This window comes from Stylophora pistillata, chromosome 4 (genome assembly GCF_964205215.1).
Source record: "Stylophora pistillata chromosome 4, jaStyPist1.2, whole genome shotgun sequence".
Lineage (NCBI taxonomy): Eukaryota > Metazoa > Cnidaria > Anthozoa > Scleractinia > Pocilloporidae > Stylophora > Stylophora pistillata.
Window position 1 is genome coordinate 27681607 of NC_142522.1, and position 8542 is coordinate 27690148.

Below are 8542 nucleotides of genomic sequence, written 5' to 3' on the forward strand. Positions count from 1 at the left end.
CGGGAGACTGTTAAAATAAAAAAATTGGTATTAAGCAATGATTTTCTATATATGTAATTCTAGCTTATCTAGGTGTTGAAATTGTTACCTTCTGTCATTGTGACAAATAAGTCTTCTTAATTTGGCAAAATGCTGTAATACCAGGTGTTCGATTTTCACGGTAAATAGTTTTTTTGGTAAGTTACATTCGTATTGGACTTTAGTTTTCAAATAAGTGAATCAGCCTAATGGTGGAATAGTAGAGGAAGAAGCAGTTTCTCTGGTCAAAGTTGATTCTTATACAGATTTTTACTGGAAAGTATTTAAAATCTTCTTAAATCTTTTTTATTGCTGAAACAGGTGGACTGCTTTTCCGGAGACGTACGTAACAGTCGTTGTGCAAGGCAAGGGTGATCGATTTTGGTCACGTGACTAAAAAGATGTTTAGCACAAAAAATAAACGCACGTAAGAACATTCCTTCGCATCTCTTTTCCCGCGCTTTTGCTGTCTGTCGTTGTTTATCCGCTTTCGTTTAGTAATACAACATGATCCAGCTACGAGTGTTCTATAATATTTCTTTTCAGCTAAAATCGAAGCGATTATCAGACATCTTAAGGCTATCGTCTACACTTTTACCACGGATACAGGACCTTTCTTGTTTGTGTATGGAAGAGCCCGTGCGATTACGAGTGTTTGCGTTTGAGGCGTAAGGGATAGATCACGTGCGCATAATTCAAATACGCTTCTCTCCAGCGGCAACTGTTTCACACGTCTTCGAAGAAACAGTCTACCTGTTTCGGTAGTATCCTCTCTGGTTCTCATTTAAGGTCAATCCTTTGTCTAACTTACGATCAGGAAAGTCCTCTAATATTTAGTATTTTATTCTTATCACGTTTATATCAGTTTACCGAACAGACGCACGGCAACATGGAATCAGTTTTTTTGTATGATAAAAAAGCAAAATGTTGTTAATGGTGACGTCTATTATGCGCTGTCCTCAAAGAGCTCAACCAATCAAAATGCGCGAATAATTCAGCTTATCATAAAATTTTTTTAGATCTTAACTAGTCTTCCCTGCTGTAAGTTTATATAAAAGGGTACTAAGGAATAAAGAAGTTGAACTAAGCAGAACGTAGAGTGTCAGAGAAATTATTTTCCAAAAACTTATCATGTGTCGATAGTGCTATGTTTTCTATCACGGTTTATCCCTTCTCTGATTCCTTGGTTCTCCTTACACTTTTCGAAAATTATTGAAAGAGGCCTGCTAGTGAATCATATGACATCTCTTTTCAAAATAAGGGGATCGATACTGCGATGTCCAGCTCTCAAAAAATACAAAGGAAGTTAAGAAATTTCCCTGTGCAACGAATTCATCGAACCATGGAATCGTCTGAATATTTGTCTTGCCATCGCACCCACTTCTGCTGATTTACCAAAGTCTGGCCTCCGTGCAGTTAAGAATGTTTTCTCTTTTGACTGCAAACATGCTTCAATCCCAAACAGATTTTTCCCGATTCCTGTTGGACGGGAAATGAGAGTTTTCACAGCCTCTGTATTTATATATATATACAGATATACAGGACTTTTAGTTTTTAGTTTTTATGTAAATACGTTTCATCTGAAGAAGGCCGAAGGCCGAAACGTCGCCACATTAAAGCTGGAACGGTTAGAAGTTTGCTTCATGTTTCATCGTTTTACACTTTCTATATATATATATAGAACAAAAATTTCAAATTTTATCAGGTGATATACTTTTGTAGCATACAAGTTATTTCGGTATCTGATACAAAGTGAAGTCATTTTCATCCACTCAAGATATCTCTCTAATAAGCATTTCTCCTTTGAAAGATGACGACTAGTATATCGCCTGTTATATCAAAATAGAAGGTTCAAAAAAGCGAAAAGTGCAACAAGTGGTGTATCCAGATCAGGCCATCTCCTAATATTCAACACAGCTAAGGTGCAAGAAAGAGCAAATATAGGAAACAAAGCCAATATGGAATTAGAGAGCTAAAAAGTGAACGTGTCAGGGTGTAGAAAACGGATCAACAGAATCAGAGGCAAATGCAAGGGAACAATGACGAAGTGTAACAATGATGTATCGAATCCTTTTTGTCCGAAGATATGAGACATTTGCCCCGTTTATTCTTTGCATACCATAATGGATTTTCGACCCTTTAAAAACGAAAATTAGGAATAAAATGAAAAAAAGATTTTGCCTGACATCTGGTGCCATGTACTGCCTGTAAAGGAAACATCTTTCAGTACTTAGTCAGCAATTCTTTCAGGGCATAACAACTAATCGCTGTGTGCCTGCGTGGTTTTTGTTTTGGCGTGAAGCCTGGTATATGGCGGCTTGGCCTTCTACTAACGTGGAATTTTAATGTTGACGGCAAACTTCACCAAGAATGGCTCAATTAGAACTATTTAGTTTCAGAAAAGATAATATCTCGCTCCCCTTTTGAAGAATTTGCATAGAAAAAAGTATCTCGCGAGGCCGCAAAGATCAGAAATGGAGACCTTGTTTATGGTCGTTTATGGTGCTGCGCAAATTTTTAACGCCCGGATGAAAAGAGCAGCGTGTCGAAGGTAAGAAAAACTTTCAAACTGTTTGTTTGGAATTTGACAGTGTAGTCTGATCGTCCAGGTGGGTGAAGTCTTGAGAAGGACTGTTGTCGGTTGCGATGACTAACATTTCCAAAACTGAGCAGAAGTCATCATCAGAGTCTAGTGAAAAGTTGTTGTCAGTCGAATGTTCTAAGTCCAGTTCGTGTTAAATGACAGGTCAGGTTTGCCGTGATGTTATTGGCTGTAACACCCAGATGGCGTAAGTCGGTCGGGATTGGTCTGTTTCGTTCCGTCAGTAAAATTAGGTCGTTTTGTTCAGTTCCTCTGTAATGTTATTTATGTCGTGAATGAGACGTTTGTATGGCGCTGGCGGTGGTCAGTTGACACCTGTTGAGGAGAGTCTGTTCTAAGTTAGTAAACCAGCTTTCCAGAGTCAGTTGTTGAAAGTAGTTAGCGCTGTAGGTTAGGCAATTTGCGCAGAGTCCCAGTCCATAGTGTGGTTCGTAGGGCGACTTACAACCACGACTGACAACAATCCTTCTCAGGACTACACCCACCTGAACGATCAGACTACACTATCACATGTGATAGTGTAGTCGGGTTCAAACCAAGAATGGCTCATTTAGAATTATTTGAACTATCACATGTGAACTATCACATGTGAACATATAACTATCACATCTGATAGTGTAGCCGGGTTCAAACTATTAACTGTTTGGAACTCGTGATGGTGTTTTTAGATTATTTTGACTTTCATATTCTTTCATTCCTACATGTTTGTAAAGAAGTTGGATCATGTATCTTTTAGGATACCTCAATTGATATATCAGTTGACATTTTGACCGACTGTCGGCTGATATATTGATCAACACTCAGTTGACAATTGACCAACACTCAGTGAGACTTGGTCGATATATCTGTCGAGATGTATGTCAGCCGATACAGCTTTTAGTTCACAGATAGTTCTCTGATAGTTCACCAATACCTCCCCAATACCTCCCCAATACCTCGCCGATACCTCACCAATACCTTGCCGACAATCCACTGGGTATCTTTAGGGTACAACGATGTATATATCGGTGGATGCATTGATGGATATATCAATCGAGGTACCCCCCCCCCCCCCCACAAAAAAAGACATGATCTATCAGGCACAACAGCAAAGTGTAACACCACTGGGCTTTTATTTTTCACTTCATTCTTAAACATATGATTTGAAATTCACATGATTTGAAGTACAGTAAACACCCGCATATAAGAACACATGGGGCGTTTAATATAAGTCGCATATTGAAACAACAAAAGGTCAAAGTAGCCTACAAACCACAACAAACAATCAACAGCCTTTTTCCACACCCCAAGGAGCTAGACGAACCTGACCGCCAGAAGTCAGGCATGGTGTACAAAATCAGTTGTACACAGTGTAATTTTAAGTACTATGGCCAATCAGAAAGATCATTAAAGACCAGAATTGCGGAGCACAAAAAGGCAGTTGCAGGTTTTGACTTAAACTCCAAAGTCGCAAGCCATGTCCACTTTTTCGACCATAACATGGATTTCACAAACGTCAGGGTCGTTGGTTTCGAAACTAATTACCACGAGAGACTTTTCCTTGAAGCCTGGCCCTCTACTTTGGATCCGAATGCGGGGAACTATCACATCCCACTTCCAGAAGCCTATAAAGACCTCGCGCGAGCATAAAATACATAGTCACGCGCGCAAGCTTCGCGTCACGTTTTCAACTTTAAATAATAATAATAACGGTTTATTCACAGTATATCCACATAAAAGGTGTGGCTCTTCATCTGTGAAGGCCTACGATACCAAAATTTAATAATAAAACTAATTTATAATGACTAACTAAATTGTAATAAAAACTATACATGAAAGTAAATATGCAGAATATATTGGTTGGTGGTGGTGGTTGTTTCTATATCTTTACAAGGAAGACAAAGCGCTCGCCTTCAAGAATGCCTTGCAGAGCCTGCAGTATTCTTTAAAACCTGTGCAATTCCTTATATTTGTTGGAAAATCGTTAAAAATCATGGCTGCCGAATGCTGAAAGGTGCCTTGTACCAATGGAACATAAAGCCTTGGAGCAACACTGGAACGAAGATGCCTGACGGGTTTAACGACTTGCAAATTTCAATGGGAGGGCCAGTTAACAGAATACAGTGCTTTAAAAATAGTCTTTAGTAGCGAGTAGTCCCTTAGCTCCAGGATAGGTAGCCAGCCAAGATCCAAAATGGTAGATATACGGTTTACATATTTACAAGTGATGAGACTAGCCATAGCGAACTGGAGCCTTTGTAGTCTAGTTGAGAGGAACTTTGGTAGAAAACAATGTCACAGTAGCTTATTTTAGACAGAATTGTTTCTACCAAATGTTTCCGTAGTTTAAAATTAGTAAAGTTCCTTACTTTTCTTAAGGTTCTCAGAGTCGCATAACAAGATTTAAGAATAAAATTGATATGAAATTCCCATCTAAGATTTGAGTCAATGTGTACTCCCAGGAGTTTTGTCACATTTATACGTTCCAGTGGTTTAACGGAGATATCTTATCCCAACTCCAGATTCCGAGAGAATGAACATGAGCCATCTGTGGAGTTGAGATAAGAATGGCCTCGGTTTTCTTAGAATTTAGGGCCAGGTTTGAATCATTTGAACAGGCGCTGAGGCCTGCCAGGGTCGCATTCATGCTTCCCGCTAGAGATGGGATCTGCGGTGTAGTACAGCTAGTGTATAATGTTGTATCGTCCGCATATTGGAAACTTTTGACTGTTGGTGGAAGAATATCTTGAAGATCCGCGACGTAGAGATTGAACAACATCGGTCCAAGGATTGAGCCTTGGGGGATTCCAAATTCGGAGAGCACGGGTGAGGATTTGCGATCATCAATTTGAACGTAATGTCTCCTGCCGCATAGTTAATTTGCAAGCCATTCGAGGACATACTTTGAAAAACCGAGGTGATGCAACTTGGTTATCGCCGTTTTAAAACAAACGGTATCAAATGCTTTCGAAAAGTCTGCTAGTACCATAAGAGTTACCTCTTTCCTTTTCATGGCACTCAATAGGTCGTCCCTTATACCTAAGAGTACCGTAGAGGTCGAATGCCCCTTACGAAAGCTCGAGATGGTGTCTCTAAGGAGAGATTCTCTAGTGCAGAAATCAGTCATTTGGGAAGCAACTAACTTCTCAAATACCTTAGAAAGTATGGGAAGAATCGACACTGGACGCAAGTGATCATCCGAGACCGGTGTGTCAACTTTTGGAATGGGGCTGACACGCGCGATTTTCCAGACATGCGGGAAGTACAACTTTGAAATACAGTTATTGATGATAGTTGTGAGTGGGTCGGCCATGCATCCAGCAGCTAGCTTTACAAACCGGGCTGGCAATTGGTCGGGTCCATTTGAGCAATCACTGCGCAGTTGTTTAAGGGTTCGCAGGACTTCTCTTTGTGTAACACTTTCCAGGTGGAAGGCGCTCTCTTTATCCGTAAGACCGCGGATGAACTGGAAGAGTTCATCTTCGTTTGTCCATTCAACATCAAGCGTTCTCCTTGCGGTCGTAGCAAAATGAAGATTAAGCTTGTCTGGGTCGAACCTTAAAGGCTGTCGACAGGGGTGGAGTACGCGATGAACCATGCGCCAGACTTGCTTAGACTTGTTGGACAGGAAAGCCTTTTCCATGAAAGCTTTACGAGCTTTGCGTATAGCGTTCTTTATTTTATTTCGCACTTCCCGGAAAGCAGACCGAGAAGATTCTGAATTTGACTGATGCGCTTCTCGCCTCAGTTTGTCTCTTTGTGACTAGAGGTTAAGTATTGTTTCGTTATCCATCCACGGGGCGGGAGGACGTGTCACACGGCACCTTCTGAGGGGTGCGCGCCTTTCAAGGCAGTCGTTAAACAAGGTGTTGAGAGTCTCTAATTGATCGTCAGGGTCATCAGTTGATGTTATTACCGAAAATGGTAGTGCAGAGAAGTCCTCTAAAAAAGCTGTCTCATTTAAGTTCTTCAGGTTTCTGATGTACTTATATCTTGGCTGATAACGAGCTACGCGGATGTTTACACACGCGAAGGGGCCATCGTGGTCACTCACAATACTGCACGGTATCACACCATGAGATGTTATTTTGGATGGATCATTGATAATAATGTGACCCAGTAAGGTTCGTGATGTTCTTGTTGTTCTGGTAGGTTTGTCAATGATTTGCTTGACTTGAAGGTAGTCAAGTAGGGAAATATATCGCCGCGTTGGGGCGTCCCACTGCGCAGTAATGCAACCGATGAGATCTTCGAACTTGTCCAGCCATGCCGAAGGTCTGTGCATAGCTTTTGACCGGTAAAAACTCCCCAGCATGTCTTTGTATATGTCTTTGTATGTGTATCATGTCTTTGTAAATGGCGTATGATAACGATCTTCGTTTTTCATATCACTGATGAAGGCTTAAGCATTTGCCGAAACGTCTGTTTCAAAAATAACAACAGTCAGGCAACCAATTTCTATAAAACTCATGACATCTCCTGACTAAACTTTTTCCATTTTTAAACAAGTATGGACTTTCCTTAGAACTTTTTAATATCAGTTCATATTTAAAAAATCGAGTTTCCGGATGGGATTTGAACCCACGACCCTCCGTGATCTAGTCGGATGCTCTAACCACTGAGCTACAGGAGACTCTATGGTCATTTTTTAAATTGTTTATTTTCATTTCTACACGCTCACTTTGGAGGATGGTTGGCTGCATGTGATGCTTTAATGCATGTGATGCTTTAATGTGACAGCGTGATGCTGTTAGTGAGCTTCTATGCGCTAGCTGATGTTTGGCTGTGTAGCCGCGTGATGCGGTTCCAGTCAATACCCACTAATTGACCCTTGCTCACCATAGAGTCTCCTGTAGCTCAGTGGTTAGAGCATCCGACTAGATCACGGAGGGTCGTGGGTTCAAATCCCATCCGGAAACTCGATTTTTTAAATTGTTTATTTTCATTTCTACAAGTTCATATTTAATACAAAAAAAAAACACAAACACGACAAACAATACTTTTGCCTCTTGAACTCAAAAACTATCCCTCAAGTGCAATTCTGAGGCTAATATATTGTGTGATGGGCTTTATAGTAACGATGATAGAAACAATCATATGCGCTCAATTTGTTCTTCTGCATAGGTGATAAAGGCTTTCTTTTTGTGTCAGTTGGTACCTAACACAAAACATATCAATCATGTTTTTCATGTTTTGCTTCCAGGACTCAAAACCTATCATCTTTGTACAAATTCGAGGCTTACATATCTTGCAATAGGCTTTATATATACACCACATACATATACTTTATCACTCGAGGGTTCTTTAACGATTACTGTTGGCAATTTCCGCCACATTTGCAGAGGCCGGTGCACACCAGATTAGCCTTCATACACTTACATCTCTCCCTGCATGCAGTTTTACATCCACAGTGGATAAATTCATAGCAGGTGCCTTTTGCTTGTTTAAAAGTCGTGCAATACGGTGACCAGTCACTTGCTAGATGCTACCATCCCCAGTCTGCAGGGCTAGGAAGTGCGGGCTGGCACAAGGGGGTTTGGCCCCAAGTATGAACTCCCTGAAGTACTGCTCGTCTATATAACGTAGACAGGTGAACTCTAAATGTAAGACTAGTCCCCAGAACAGAAAATGTGATGACTTCTTTTCCATTGTGTTTTCCCAGTCTTCAAATATTAGGCTCTGCTCAGTCTCCTCAAGTTTATCCTTGTATGCACTGTACGCTTTCTTCTTCAGAATATGAAGACTTGCCGCTGTCACTTAGTGTGCACGTCGTGTGCGTGTCACATGACTTGCAGTTAGAAACGATTCTGCGACCCCTTGAGTTGCAACCCCGCGCTATACATGATCTTTGACCATCCTCAACCAGTAAGCCACTTTCCTAGCATTTTTGATAAAGCCATCTCGATATGGAGTCCTTCATGGAGTCCTTCGATATGGAGTCCA